Source organism: Sardina pilchardus, chromosome 9 (assembly GCF_963854185.1).
Source record: "Sardina pilchardus chromosome 9, fSarPil1.1, whole genome shotgun sequence".
Lineage (NCBI taxonomy): Eukaryota > Metazoa > Chordata > Actinopteri > Clupeiformes > Clupeidae > Sardina > Sardina pilchardus.
The window spans coordinates 13,197,571-13,212,623 of NC_085002.1; the positions used below are offsets into that span (position 1 = coordinate 13,197,571).

The 15,053-nt window shown below is 46.2% G+C and overlaps 1 protein-coding gene across 1 annotated transcript in view; it reads right to left on the reverse strand.

Annotated features, from left to right (window-relative positions):
• ppp1r16b (protein phosphatase 1, regulatory subunit 16B) overlaps positions 1-12,585 on the reverse strand; it is a 64,669-nt gene extending 52,084 nt beyond the window's left edge. Inside the window, exon 1 of the mRNA XM_062545857.1 lies at positions 12,460-12,585. The gene's annotated coding sequence lies outside the window, so the exon portion shown is untranslated. The remainder of the gene's footprint in view (positions 1-12,459) is intronic.
• Between the last annotated feature and the right edge of the window lie 2,468 nt (positions 12,586-15,053).

Here is a 15,053-nt window from a genome sequence, read left to right on the forward strand (position 1 = left end):
ATGAACAAAGACTCCAATACCATCTCTGACAATTCAAACTGTGAGACTCCTGCTGCTTTTAAAGGGTAATGTCAGGGAATATAAAGCCTTGAACAAACACCCGAAGAGAGAGGCAGAATGTGAAAGAAATACAAAATACAACAATGCGAAAATGAGAGAGAGAGAGAGAGAGAGAGAGAGAAATAGAGAGAGAGAGAAGAGAGAAGGGAAAGCAGGGGAGGCTTATGAGCAGACACACAGAATAATATGCTGGAGAACCATATATTCTCAAATCTCCCATCCTGCCTAATGGAACTGGAGCAGTGTGTGTGTGTGTGTGTGTGTGTGTTTTGAGTGTGTCAAAACAACACACTGTGTGAGTGTCTTTAAGTGAGTGTGTGTGTCTAAGTGCGTGTTGTCGGGGGCCAAGGCTGGTCTGCCGTTGGTGCCCGTGTGCGGCCCCTGGCATGCGTTCCGGCCCGCTGACTGTGTCTCCAGGTCGCCGCTAATTCATGTAATCACCCATCAGCAGAGCCGCTTCAAGCTGCCGCTGCCCCTGCCACCCCCCAACCCCCACCCCCACCTCACAGCAGGACACAGAGCACACAGAGAGAGAGAGAGAAGAATAGAATGTGTTAGAGAGAGAGAGGGATGGGGACTGGGGGAGAGGTACAGGACAGGTCAGAGAGAGAAATGGAGGGAGAGATACATAGAGAAGGAGAGAGAGAAGGATAGAGAAAGAGTGGGAGAGAGTAGAAGGACAAACAAGAGCAAAGATGGACAGATAGAGGGGAAAAGATAAAGAAAAAGAGAGAAAGCAGCACTGGGCAGATAATGAGAGCGAGAGACAGAAAGAGAGAGAGAAAGAGCTGGAAGTGACAGTCTGAGAGAGATGAAGAGAAATTAACAGAGTGAACTAGAGGAGAGAGGATGGAGAGAGCAACAGAAGTGAGGGATGAGAAAGCGAAGAGACAGGAGAAGGGCAGGGACACAAAGGAGACGGAACGCCGAACTGGCGCACGGACCCGCGCAGCTGACAACCTGCCCGGCTGCCCAACTGCCTGCCTGCCCATAAACATCAATTATTCAGCCCCAATCTTACTCTCATCTGTTTAATTCTCCTCCGCTATCTTAGCCTCCGCTCACTCTGGCTTCTCATTGCGTTACTGGACAGGGCTGGACTGTGTCTGTCTGTCCGCTCGTCCGCCTGTGTGTTTGTTCACCCACGTCTGCTATTTCTGTACACCTCAATGTCTGCCTTGAATCAAACGAGTCCCTTAGGGACTAATAAAGTTAGACTATACACTGTCTCATCAGGCAGAGAGAGAGGAGGTATGCGTCTGATCGTGTGTGAAAGCGAGTGACAAAGAGAGCGAGAGAGAGAAAGAGCGAAGAGAAAGAGTGAGAGAGAGAGAGAGTACAAAGGAAGAGAGATACACAGGATTAGAGAGAGGGACAGTGGAGAAGAAGGCAGGGAACAGATAAGACAGGAAGGATGAGTGGAAACGAACAGGCAGAGAGGGACATGAGAATAAAGATTCAGTGGAAAGGAGAAGAAACCGACAGAGAGCGAGAGAGAGAAAGAAAGAGAGTGAGAGCGCTTCAAAGGAATGTAGCATGGACAGGGTCGGACAGGAGGAGGAGGAGGAGGAAGAGGAGGAAGAGGAATGGGGGAGATGACCTGCTGAGATGAAGCAAAGGGCACAGGGGGAGAGCGGGAGAGACGAAGGGGAGAAGGAGGGGCAAAGTGGACAGCTCTGTCCGGTCAGTTTTTCTACGTCCTCCTCAGATTCAGGTTTCCTGGGGATGGACTCCGATGGTGTAAACCGATATGACATAATGGCTCTCCTCACTGCTACACGCTTCTCCCCAGCCAGCACTCTGATTGCCAAAAACATACTGCAGCACACTCTGCCAACACGTCCCAATGATAAAGTCTGTGTGTGTGTGTGTGTGTGTGTGTGTGTGTGTGTGTGTGTGTGTGTGTGTGTGACAGAAAGAGAAACACAAGAGAAAGACAGACAGAGAGAGGACTACGATTACTGAGGAGCAGGTCTAACCGTTTCTCCAAATATTAGCATAGCTGCACAATGACACGGCCATTAGGAATTAAAGCAGTGTGGCCCACGCCACAGGCATCCCTGCTATGACCGGCATGCAACGCTCAGACTCACGGCCAGGCGAGGGCAGTCTGGCCAGTGCATGCCAGCACAACCAACCACATGTGGAGACACACACACACACACACTTGCACACACACCACACACACGGCCCCATTGTCCACAGCCAAAAATATTAGCACTGAGAATTACCCTCCATTACACTGGAGCTCTGTTTTACTTGGGCACATTAACATTAATTTATGAGCTGCACTGGGCAGTGCTGGACGATCCGATCGGGGACTAGCCGGTGGAGAGGAGGCCCCCATGTGGGAGTGAGGCAGGAGGGTGACCTTTGACCTGTGCCTCCAGTTACTCCGCCCTGGCGCTGACACGCCGTGAACTCTGCACACAGACCCTCACTGCGGCCTGCATAGCGATCGGTTGCCGTGGCACCCCCCGGACACAATACTCCCCAAAGGGAGGAGCCGTTATCCAGGATTTTAGTGTGTGTGTGTGTGTGTCTGTGTGTGTGCATGTACCCTCCTGTTGAACCGCTCACATATTTCCATGGCATAATTTTGGCAGGGCTTTTTTGTAACAGGAAGGTAAAAACAAAATGTTGCAAAAGACTTTGCAAAAAAAAAAATTAAAAAGAAAAAAAAAGGAGAGAAATGAGACACAAACGCATTCTTTGATGAGGAGGAAGATGAAAGAGAGGAGGGAACGGATTTGCACATTTATCACAGCGCCGAGAGAGAGCGAGAGAGTTCTCAGAGAGAGAGAGAGAGAGAGAGAGAGGGAAGTGAGAGAGAGAGAGAGAAAGACAGAGAGGAAAAAGAGAGAGAAAGAAAGAGGAAAATAGAGAGAAAGAGAGAGGGGAAAAGAGAGAGGGGAAAGAGAGAAATGAACCCGTTTGTCATATCCAGCCCAGCAGCTTGTACCACTGGTCATCCGCTGCCTTTGCGTGTGATAGAGGTGCGGTCACGGTGACGGTCCAAGCCTCTGAAAAGGACACTGTGGCTCTTTTAGCGGCCCAGTGAAAGGAGGCGTGCTGGGCATCCGTGAAAGCCTCTGGGATGGAAATGGGGCTCCAGACATGAGCTGGATCATCCGCCTCTGTAGCACAGCCAGCAAGGGCTCATTTATGCAGAGGGGAGAGAGGTGTTTAATACAGGAGGGACTGTGTGTGTGTGTGTGTGTGTGTGAGAGAGAGAGAGTGAGAAGGTGTGTAGGACTAGCATCAATAGAAGCCTTATTAGACACACACATGCCATTTCATTTTATTGACATTTGTCGGTTGCTTCTGCGAGCTCATAAAAGCAATCCTCCCTTTCCCTGTTTGAGTATCTCTATCCTGATACTTGCTTAGACAGAGAGAGAGAGAGAGAGAGAGACAGAGAGACAGAGAGAGAGAGAGATTGACTGGGCCCTGTGTGGAGGGACCACTACCTCGGTCTCGGCCACCTCTCCACCTCTCTTGGCTTCAAATAAAACAGAGCGGTCTTGACTCTTGACTGCATTGAGTCTGTCCAACGAATGCGTTTACATCGATCGCTCTCTCTGTCTCTCTCTGTGTCTCTCTGTCTCTCTCTCTCTCTCTTTCTTTCTTTCGCCCCATCATCTTTTCTTCTGACCTCCATTTTCTCTCTCTGTTTCCTGTCTGTCACACTTCACACATGCTCATTTTTTTATTCCCTCTCCACCTCTCTCTCTCTCTCCCCATCTCACTCTCTCTCTATCCATCTTTCTCTCTATCTCTTTGATGTGCCCTTTAGGAGGACGTTTTATTCTGTCAGGATTACTTGTCCTACTTGCTGCTAGGGTGGCAGAGAGTTTATTTCTCTGATGCTGGTGCCATCATTTATTCTCTCGCTCACACTCTCTTTCTCTCTCTCACTCACTCTCTCCTTCTTTCTCTCTCTTTCACTATCTCTACCTCTTTCTTCTCCTTTTTTAAAACTATAGGGCATAACTGGATTCTGGGTCATGGTGTCCCCAGTCGTCAGAACAAACCGGGGCAGCTATACAAAGCCTGGACCAGCTAGCTAGCGAGACCACGGCGCGTGACAAGGCTCTGCCAGCCATGCCAGCCATCTACAGCGGGTCAGTGGGCAAGAGGGGCAGGCCCCAACGGGCCGCGAGGGGCAAAGACCGAGAGGCTGGACGACCATCAGAGCATGGCAGCGGACCGGCCGCAACACAGCTGTGCCAAGAGGACCACAACACGACAGAATCAAACGGAAGATTTCTGTCTGCGCAGTTAGGCAGCTTATTAAAATGCCATACATGGTGCTGTGAGACCCGACATGGGGTGTCCTTCCTACAGATGTCAAACTTGGACTGCAAGATGTTTGTTGTTTCTAGGTTTCTAGTCTGTTGTTTTTGAGGTTTAGCACCGGCAGTATTGCCTTATGTATTATACTGCCATTCTAATATGAGATTTATATAACGTTATACGCTACATATAATTCTGAAATTATCTTATATTTATTTAACAACAGTGTTATCTAATTAACACTGTATAACAGTATAATATCAGCAATCTTTTCAAATCTCTCCCTCACAGTTGACTATTAGTCCCCATCTGTCCAGCGCCACATAAAAGTTCCCAGTAACAGTGCCCACTGCTGCAGAGCAGACTGTCATAAAAAGTTCATGTCTGGGGCAATGGGTGGCACTGGTCCTCGGTAACACTGCACCGCGCTCCGCTGCTAGCAGACTACGTCCAGATGGGCTTCTCCCTGCAGCTAGTCGACCTCCTGCCCTTCCCGGGCCACTCACTGTCTCTGTCCGGCCAGGGACGGTGTCCTGTCTGTCCCCTTGGGTCATCTGGAGCTCATCTGCTCTGTTTCTACTCCAGATGTGCACACACAGACACACACTATCTCTCTCTCTCTCTCTCTCTCACACACACACACACACACACACACACACACACACACACTACAGACAAAGACAGTCACAGACAGACACACACACAGAGACAAACAGTCAGAGACACAGACACATACAGACAGTCACAGACAGACACAGAGACACACAGAGAGACACACACACACACACGGGGACAGACCATCAGAGATACACACACACACAATCACACACAGAGAAGGGTGGGGCTGGTCTGAGGCGCACTATAGGCTGTGACATCAGCAGTTCTGTTTGTTTTGGAACACCACAGACCAGATGTATTTTTGAAACACTGCCGCACTTGTGCAATTTCACAGACCATTGTTTCAACCACAGTGCCTGTGCTGCGGGGAGGCTTAGCGAGGAGCGTTCTAGAGACCTCGTTTCTTCTCCCCGGGCCGGTTCCCTCTCACACATGGGGATGGAGTACATGCCTGCAGGACATGTCGGTTCCCCCGGTTCTCCCTTATGAACACGGGCCGGCTGCTGTGGGTACGTGTTCCCCCTGACCCCAAACTATAAATGGTGACGAGGTGTCCATCATACAAACGCTGAACGCTGTAAATGTTTATTTACACACACACACACACACACACACACACACACACACACACACACACACACACACACACACACACACACACACACACACACACACACACACACACACACACACACACACACACACACACACACACACACACACACACACACACACACACACACACACACACACACACACACATCCCTGAGCAACTTGTGGGTTTGCCTTCTACATTCCAAATGAATCACTTTTAGGAGGCAGAAATAATTCAACACGTTTGCTAGCCCCATTAAAATGGAACTGGGTGCAGCTCCACTTAGCAGCAGTGGAGAGGCTGCATTAAAGCTCCATTCATAGCAGCTGGGGTGCTAAGAATTGTTCACTTGTAATGATTAAAAAAGAATTAAATCCCACAGCTAGTGGACTGGATATGGCCTGCTCCTACTGTTCTACAAAAGCTGTTTTGCCCCGTAGAGATGACAGCATGCATCCACGAGGCACTGAGAGAGACTAGAAAGTGCACTGCCGGACAGTCACACACACACGCACAGATCTAAAGAGAGCAAGAGAGAGAGAGAGGGGAAGAGAGAGACAGAAAAATACATACCCAGAGAGATGTACGTGCATGCACACATACACATGCACAGTGCACACATACACAGGCGCCACACAGTCACACACACACAGATGTATATGCTTGCATTTACATGCACACATACAAATATCTGCCCATGCAAATGTGTTGGACCCAATAACAAATGAATGCTGACAGGCGTGGGCAATTTAAAGGCACTAAAGAGTGTAGCTGGGTGCAGAGAGGAGGTGAGACGCACAGCTGCAGCGGTATCCATCCCAGCTCTGCTGGCGGCCTGCTGAGCCTGTGCATATTAGTCCGGCGTAATGAGGACAGTGCTGCACTGACACACACACACACACACACACACACAGGAGGCTGAGAGTGCGTATGCTGCACACACACACACACACACACACACGCAGGAGGCTGAGAGCGCGCACGCACACAAACTGGTTATCTCTCTCTCTCACACACACACACACACACACACACACACATAAACACTCACGTACACTTGCACTCTCGCTCTCTTTCTCTCTCACCGACTCACACACACAGAGCAAGGCTCTGCAGTAATCTTGGTACAGGCAGGCACAAGAAAACACATTCCATGTTAAGACGGGGAGCAGATGCATGGCATGGTCTAAATATTAGGAGAAGTCCACATTTTTTTGAAGGCAGGTTGGAAAATTAACATGTTCCTTTGCCCAAAAAAAAATCAAACACACACACACACACACACACACACACACACACTTTGAGGTTACCAAGAACTCTATGCCTTTGAAGTGCACAAGCTTTGAAGGTTTCCGACTCTCTCCAACTCTCCATACCACGAAAACATGTAAACATCAATTAAAGTGCTAATTAGGATGCACAAAACTACAGCCATGCAAACGTCATGCCAATCGTAATGCTTTATACTAGGAACAATCCCCTTTTGCAACGTTTGCAATTTCTCTACAAGACAAATACTGTGCTTTTCAAAATCACACATGCCAATTTAGCTTGTTGGGCTCAGTCCAAGACATGCTATAAACGCAACATGTGCTTTTATTTATATCTTCTAAGAGAGGAACCGAGACACTGCATGAACATCACAGAACATGACAGACTTCTACTGCGTCGGAGGCATGTGCATGAGTGTCACGCTTGCACTGGAACTGGAAGTTTTAAGGCTGTGGTCTTTGCACGCAACAACAATGCAAGAAGGGGAAAACTCCTTCACAATGGCCTCCTGCACGTTGCTCCCTTCCTGGCATTCGGGAGCAGACAGGCCAACTCTATGATCTCACTTCCTGTGCACAGGCCCTTCACATTCAGTGATTGGATGCAGGCATGCCAAAGGAAAGTCTCCGGGGGGGCTGGGGGTGGAGAGGGTCTTGCCCCCTGATATAGGTGTGAAAGGTTGCATTGTGCAGGGATGTAAAGGACAGGGAAACATGAACACGCGAGCACACACAAACACAAATACACACACACAAACACACACACACACACAAATAGATGTGTATAAATAACCAAGTCTCCCTATCATGCAAGCATATCAAATTCATACTTAACCTACAACACACAAACAAATATTCTCACATGCAAATGCATACTAAGGGTAACTGAATCACTAACTGAAGCACTGAAGGGAAGCATGCGAATGTGATGATGAAGTGCGCACACACACACACACACACACACACACACACACACACACACACACACACACACACACACACACACACACACACACACACACACACACACACACACACACACACACACACACACACACACACACACACACACACACACACACACACACACACACACACACACACACACACACACACACACACACACACACACACACACACACACACACCACCTGGAGTCAGAGATGGACTTCCACCACTCTCTCCGCATGGGTAAACAGGAGGCTGAGCCTCCCAGCTCCCTGCTGGGTCCCAGCATTGGGGGGGAATAGGAGTCGGGGGTTTAGAGATCTCCATCTTAATGCATCCATTCCACCCCACTCCCGCCACCCACCACCAGCGCAGCTCCACTCGGCTCAGCCCAGTCACTGCAGCCCAGAGCGGAGCTACTCTTCCAGAGGCCGAGCCCGTGCCTGCCTCCCTGAGCCTCCAGATTAACCCCCTTACAGGCCGCTAGCACAGCACGGCCAGGCCAAGCTAATCAGATCACTCTGATTAAGTCTACTCCCCACTTAGGGGCAAGAAGTAAACAGGTCTGGACATAAGCTTAAAGACAGCCCTTCCAAAGCGGGAGAGACAGAAACAGAGAGATAGATAGATAGAGAGATAGATAGAGATGGAGGGAGGGGGAGAGAGAGAGAGAGAGAGAGAGAGAGAGAGAATATTGAGATCAAGACGATATTGAATGACCTCATATGCCCAGGTTCCACTTAAAAAGCAAGGCTCTTGGTCTTAAGTGAAGATTGCTGAATATGGTATGACACTGTGACACTGGCAGACCTTTCAATAAGGGAACCGACCTAAAACTGTCAAGGACAAGTTACGGAGAACTGTTCCAGAGACCTAGTTTGGGACTGTCAGGCAGGAGCATCCCTCACTACGGTATTAAAAAATTAATCACAAACTACACCTTGTCTTCCTGTCCCACTGGCAGTCGCCTGTCGGTAAATATTTCATGAGCGACAACCGAAATTTGCCTAATGGAATTATTTAAGAGCAGTTAGAGTACAAAGTAAACTACAAAAGACATCATTACTCAGTCAGAGCCATCAGGGAGCGAGCACTCCTCCTGAACATGAAATTGTTTTGAAAAAATCCCAGAAAGAGCAGACAATCAAAGGAGTGTGTATGTGTCTGTGGGTAGGAGCAGAACGATTGTGAAATATCTTCTCTGAGATTGTGAAAAAGAGTGCAAAATAGATTTCTGTTGGTGCTGGTGCATGTGCGTGTGCGTGTGTGTGTGTGTGTGTTGTAAATTGAAGTAACAATTCCAAAGTGACAAGGCCATCTAGTACCCTTATGTGTATATGTGCATAATGTGTGTCTGAGAGAGTTTGTAGGCGTCTCTCTCTGTGTGTGTGTCTACACATAACAGGAAGGCCACAGCACTGTCTGTGCCCCCGATGGTGTGTGTCTAACCGGAGCTGACAGCGATTGCAGATGCAGAGAGGCACAGTGACAGAGGCACTCTCAAGACCCCGGCACACGCCATTAAACATTTAAAGGGCAACACGGGGATGGGCATCCCAAACCACAGACACCGACCCAGCACACTTCCTCCATTCTCCCCCTTACTTCCCTCACTGGGACATATTTATGTGTGGCAAACAGGACACCCCAGAATGCAAGCGAGAATGGGAAGCATTGACCAGTCAGGACCATACTAACTGCAGAGATTCTGATTTAACAGTGGCAAGTAATCTATCTCTGGCCAGTTTTGGGAAGACCTATCATTGAGAGTTATTCTACTGGTTGCATCATCCATAACAGACTTTAAATGGAGCATGCAATCACAGCGAAAGGAATCAATTATTTGGCCATTACAAGTTCAATATCTTTTTGAATTGGTGAAAATACCTTGAATTCATGAGGTGTGAGTAGGGCTGGGATAAACGATTATTTTTTAAACGATTAATCTAGCGATTATTTTTTCGATGCATCGATTAATCTAACGATTCATTTTTTCAGTTCGATTCGATTTCGATTCGATTCGATTATCGATTATCTCCCCACTAATTGACTAATTGCAATATATACATGTTGATTTACATATCTGAATGAAATAAAACATTGCAATGTATGTTTATTGCTCTTAAAATTCCTAAATGAAAGACTATGCAAGTGCAAAGTAATGCATTCTAAGTCAGAGGTAGCATTCAATAAAACCTTGATGCCTTGAAAACACTGGGAGTGTTGTCAAATTGAACTGTCATCAATAAAATTACAAGTTAAGTAGGCTTATTTTAAGTCTTTGGGACTTTGGGGCCATAGGGCCCACCTACACATATGTATACCCCCATCAAATCATCATTATGATGATCATTATTATAATTATTATTATGCTGTATTAAGTACTTTCACTTCAAAGCAGTCAATGTTTTAAATGCTAACATTGTTCACAAAAAGTTTGTGAAAAAATCAGACCTGCTTTAGTAATGTAAGATACAGTATAATTACAATAGCTTTTGCGTGGTTGCATGATAAATACAGTAGGCCTACTTCTGAAAACAACAGCAATAATATGGGTGCTATTGTTTTGGGATGTTTCCCTCGTGCAAGCATTAAACTCTGGTAGGCAAATGGAGACAAAATTGACATGCTTTTTAATGAAATTCCATTTGAATCTCTGAATGTAAGGATTCAGGAAACACGTACCAACTTTAGTCTATGTATTATGGCCGAGCAGATAGGCGTACATCACTGATCTGGAGATTTTTAGATGAAAGACTAAGGCTACAATCTTTTGACCATATTCAAATTTGACTGAACTATACTCTGCTCTGTATCAAGAATCCACGTTGTTCTATTAAATGTCGTTAAATAATTAAACAGCAGGTTGAACGGAACTTGCCACCAACGTTATCGATTAGTTTCAGTTTCTGTCGTGCAAACACGCACATGCATGCATTCAATGAACGCTCATACCAACACTTAATTGTGTTGCTGTATGTTTATTCACATCGAATTAGCAAGTATTTCCTCCTGATTGCTGAAACTTTTGTTTTCTTTTTCTGTCGGGCCGCGGTTGCTTCATCAATTGCGCAGCAAATTATCAGGTGAATCACCGAGCCTAATTTCACTCCGCCTCACAGACCAGCAGTCTCTACATTGCGGACCGGTGCAGCTCCGTCTGCGGCCCATAGTTAGAGAAACGCAGTAGAGGAACGAGTGCGTGCTGCAGTGCCTTGCACTTTTGAAATTCTGAGGAGTCACTCACGTTGCCGCCAACCTTGTTTTGATTTTGACGACGTGTCGATTCGCATATTTTGAACCGACGTATTTTTTGCGTCGAACTAATCGGTTAAGTCGATGCGTTGTCCCAGCCCTAGGTGTGACCGATTGGAGGTTGCCAGTCTGATGTAAGGGTTCCTTACAAGAATCTTCAAACTCTCCTTCCATTTTGACAGAGCTCAATGATCTCTTCTAAAATATAGCTGACAACTGATTTATCTGAACAGGCAGGGAGGAACCGTTTAACAAAAGCTGAACCAATTACTGTCCTCAGACAGTGATTATTACAGCCACGGGAATATAATGGAGCATTATTGAAAACCACACATAAAATTTGTATGATGTCTCTGATAACTTCACAGACTCTGCAAGCCAGACCGAGGTGCAAGACTGATGGTCATGGTTTTCCATTGAAATTCTCAGTTCATAGATGAGATAAAATATTATTACCATAGGCTAGATTAACACTGGCCCGTTTAACTAGGCTACTCTCTTGGTAATGCCCATAACGATTTAAGTGGAACAACATTATCATTATGGCTCAGAGACGTGACATTATTTCATAATGAGACATTTTCTAGTAGCCTAGCACATCTGGGTTGGAGCCCGAAGAAGTGTGAGAGGAAGCGCATAAAAAGCGCTTGTTTCTCTCTGCTTCCATGTTTCTCAGTTACAATGTCGAAGTTCATCAGGTCGCCCAAACCCTTGGACCACAGAACAATGCTTCCTTTATGTATGAGCATGTAGGCTACTATGAAAGACCCCAAATGTTAAGTGTAAACCATCAAGAGTTATCCCATGCATGCATGTAACACTCATTTGTCCCTCACTATGGAAAACAAAATGTATAAGAGAATCACCCACAGATACTTCAGAAACTTAGGATGAACCGGACAAGACACTTCTGGTGTCATCCTTTAAACACACGTGTGAGCATTTTTGCACAACCTGACAGACACAAAACAATGTAGGTTGAGGAAAAGGAAATGCGTCTTTGAAACATCTTACTTTACCCGTTCCATTACGGTGGTTAGGTCTAGCCTACTGCATGAGAAATGTGCAAATCATAACTTCAACCGATCTGAAACTGTTGTAGCGCAAACGAATACATTGTTGCTGAATAGCTCCCTTAAAATGTAACTCTAAGCACGTTCACTTGAAACGCAGTCTCGGTCAATATTTCTAGAAAATGGGAATTTCAAAAGGTACAATCACTAACATTAGCCTACCTGAAGAACAAGACGTGTAGCCTAACGGGTTGTTGGAGGCTACCTTTTCACTCCACACTCCCGTTAGCTTATCACCATTGCTGCTGCTGAGGACACTGCGTTAAGCCTACCTCTCTCTCTTCCGAGTTTCAAATGAAATTTTGCTCGAAAAAAAAACGAATGTTACATGTAAAGTACTCACCATGTGCCGATTATCCTATTGATCCTTACTGATCCAAACTCATTCATACAAATGCTGAAAAATGTGTGGCATGTTTCCATACAAACACAGAGTAGCGGTTGGTGGACTTGTCTTGCAGTTCCCCGGAGTGGTTTGAAGAGAAGAAGCATTAGCGGTTGTTGGCTGCAGAACGCCCCCCCTCAGTAAAGTCACTCCTCCCGGGCGGGGCTGCTGAGGAAACCGTGGGAGGAGACTGAAGGGGAAAATGCAGACGCGATAAGTAAATTCGTGTTAATTTGTTCAAAAATCTAGCCATGAAATTTCTGTAGCCTAATGAAAACTTTTGTAAACAATCTCAGGTCAGGAAGATGACGCCGCGAGGAACTTCAGGAGACTGCAGGCCAGGGCCAACAAAACTTGTCAGCATTTCTTTGCTGAATATGTCATTGGTATTAGCAAGTATTTGCATGTTGACTTTAGTGTAACCCAAGATGTGCGTTTATGTCTGCATTTGATATAGGCTATTCATTATTCTATTCTCAATTGGTTGCATGTATACAATTCTACAAGAATAGCCTAAGATGCAACACAGCCTTAGAGAAACTTTATGAGAAGCTTTAGGCTACTAAAATGTTTGAGGACAAGTGTAGGCTACTCAAATGAAATCACAGGATGTCACCTAATGGCAGTCAGTCTACTGGCCCCATGGAATCTAGCAACATAGTGAAATTCATTTCACAACCATGAACCTCATTAAGAATTCTGGAATGTCAGAAATGTTAGGGGGCTCCCTAGACCCAAACCAGATTAGCTGAGCCATGACGTTGTCCAGGCAACAACTGTGTGCATGCAGGTAGACCCTGCCTGGGTAGAGAAGACAACGAAGCATGCTTCTACTGACACAGATACCAACCTCAACAGGCCTATTTACTATAGGCCTACTAGCATAAACTCCAGCCAAATGATTAATTTATTTAGCAGAGGCTGTGTGTGTCCCATTAGTTCTCCATTAGTGGAGTAGGCCTACAAAGTGAAAAATATGCCTTTATAGGCGGACTATATGACATCACCCTCTTGGCAGTTCAGTCATGAACTAGCCTACCCTAGACCCTGAAAAACATTAGACATCAAAAAGAAACATGCAGCCATGACTCATTAATGGCAATTTTGCGCTATTCAAAAGACCACTGGAATGGAAAGAAACGAAGGGAAGGGTGAGAGAGAGAGAGAGAGAAAATCTTGTATTTGGTATCATCTTATATCCCCTCAACATATCTAGGTCAGGGGATTGGCAGAGCAAGGGTGTATGTGTGCTGCTGTGGTGCATATGTACTCCCACCCTCTCCACCTCCCTACCCATTCCTTTAGTTCCCCAGGCAGTTGTGGAGGGGGGTATATGGTGCCTGTCGGGGTGGCTGTGCATATTTCATGTGCATCATCTCCACTCCACTCTCTCTCTCTATTTCTCTCTCTCACTCTCTCTATCTCTCTCTCTCTCTCTCTCTCTCTCTCTCTCTCACTCGCTTCATCATTGGCATGACAGTGCAGTGTGCAATATTGCCAAGAGCATTCACATTAATTGATAACCAAAAAGTAAAGGATAAAAAAAAAGATACATCTCTCGGTGTGTGTGTGTGTGTGTGTGTGTGTGTGTGTGTGTGTGTGTGTGTGTGCGTTTCTGGCTGTCTCCTGCCGTGTGCCTCTCAGCACCAACATGGAGGGAACAGACTGTCTGTTTGCAGTGGTGTGTGACATTATTAACAGCAGCCAGACAAGAGAAAGACTTAAGGTTTCAGAAGTGGAGCTTCTTTCTGTCAAATAAACAACACCAGCTCAGCCTTGTTCTCTGCCTCAGACATGTTTATTTCTGTATGAGAGCGTTGCTATGTCTCTCTAATTGTGTTTTTCTTATTTACTTCTGTATGAGGGCTCTTCTGTGTCTCTCTAATTGTTATTTTCTTATTGACGCGGGTGTTTATTTATAATTGTAATTGGTACATACTTTGGCTCAGACTGTGAAGTCGACTTTGAAGTGTTTTGCTACATATTGATTTGATCATGCCACACTAATCTTGTGTTTATTTATGTCTAAGCTGTTTATGTTTAAGCTCATGGTCATGGTGGGCATCCGGCCTAGATCCCAGTTTACATTGTGATGTGTTCACGTTGAAGCATTTGAACGGCTTAATTGAATGCATTAAAAGGTCCATCTCCTTGGCCTCCTAGGACTTCCTAATAAATAGACTTTCCATCACTGGCCTCTCCAGGGGTGCCTGGCATCAATAGTGGTCTGCAAAGTTGTGACCTTTCAGTACGCCATGAGGCCATAAGAAATAATTAACGACATAAATTGTCTGCTGTTGTTCGCCACGGTCCACCGCAGCGCGCATACTCATCCTTGCCAGGCCAAGCATGCAGAGTTACATTGCAGGTTATCGATTCTTTGGCCCAGCTGGGCACAGATGGGATCAATCTTAGGTAGGTGCCAGGGGTCCACTCCATCAAAGCTCCCCCACTGAGACCACAGACACAGCCATGTCAGTCAGTCACAGAGGAAAACATCTTCATTCACCCCCACTTCAGGGCACCAGGAACAATCAATAACTCTTTGATGT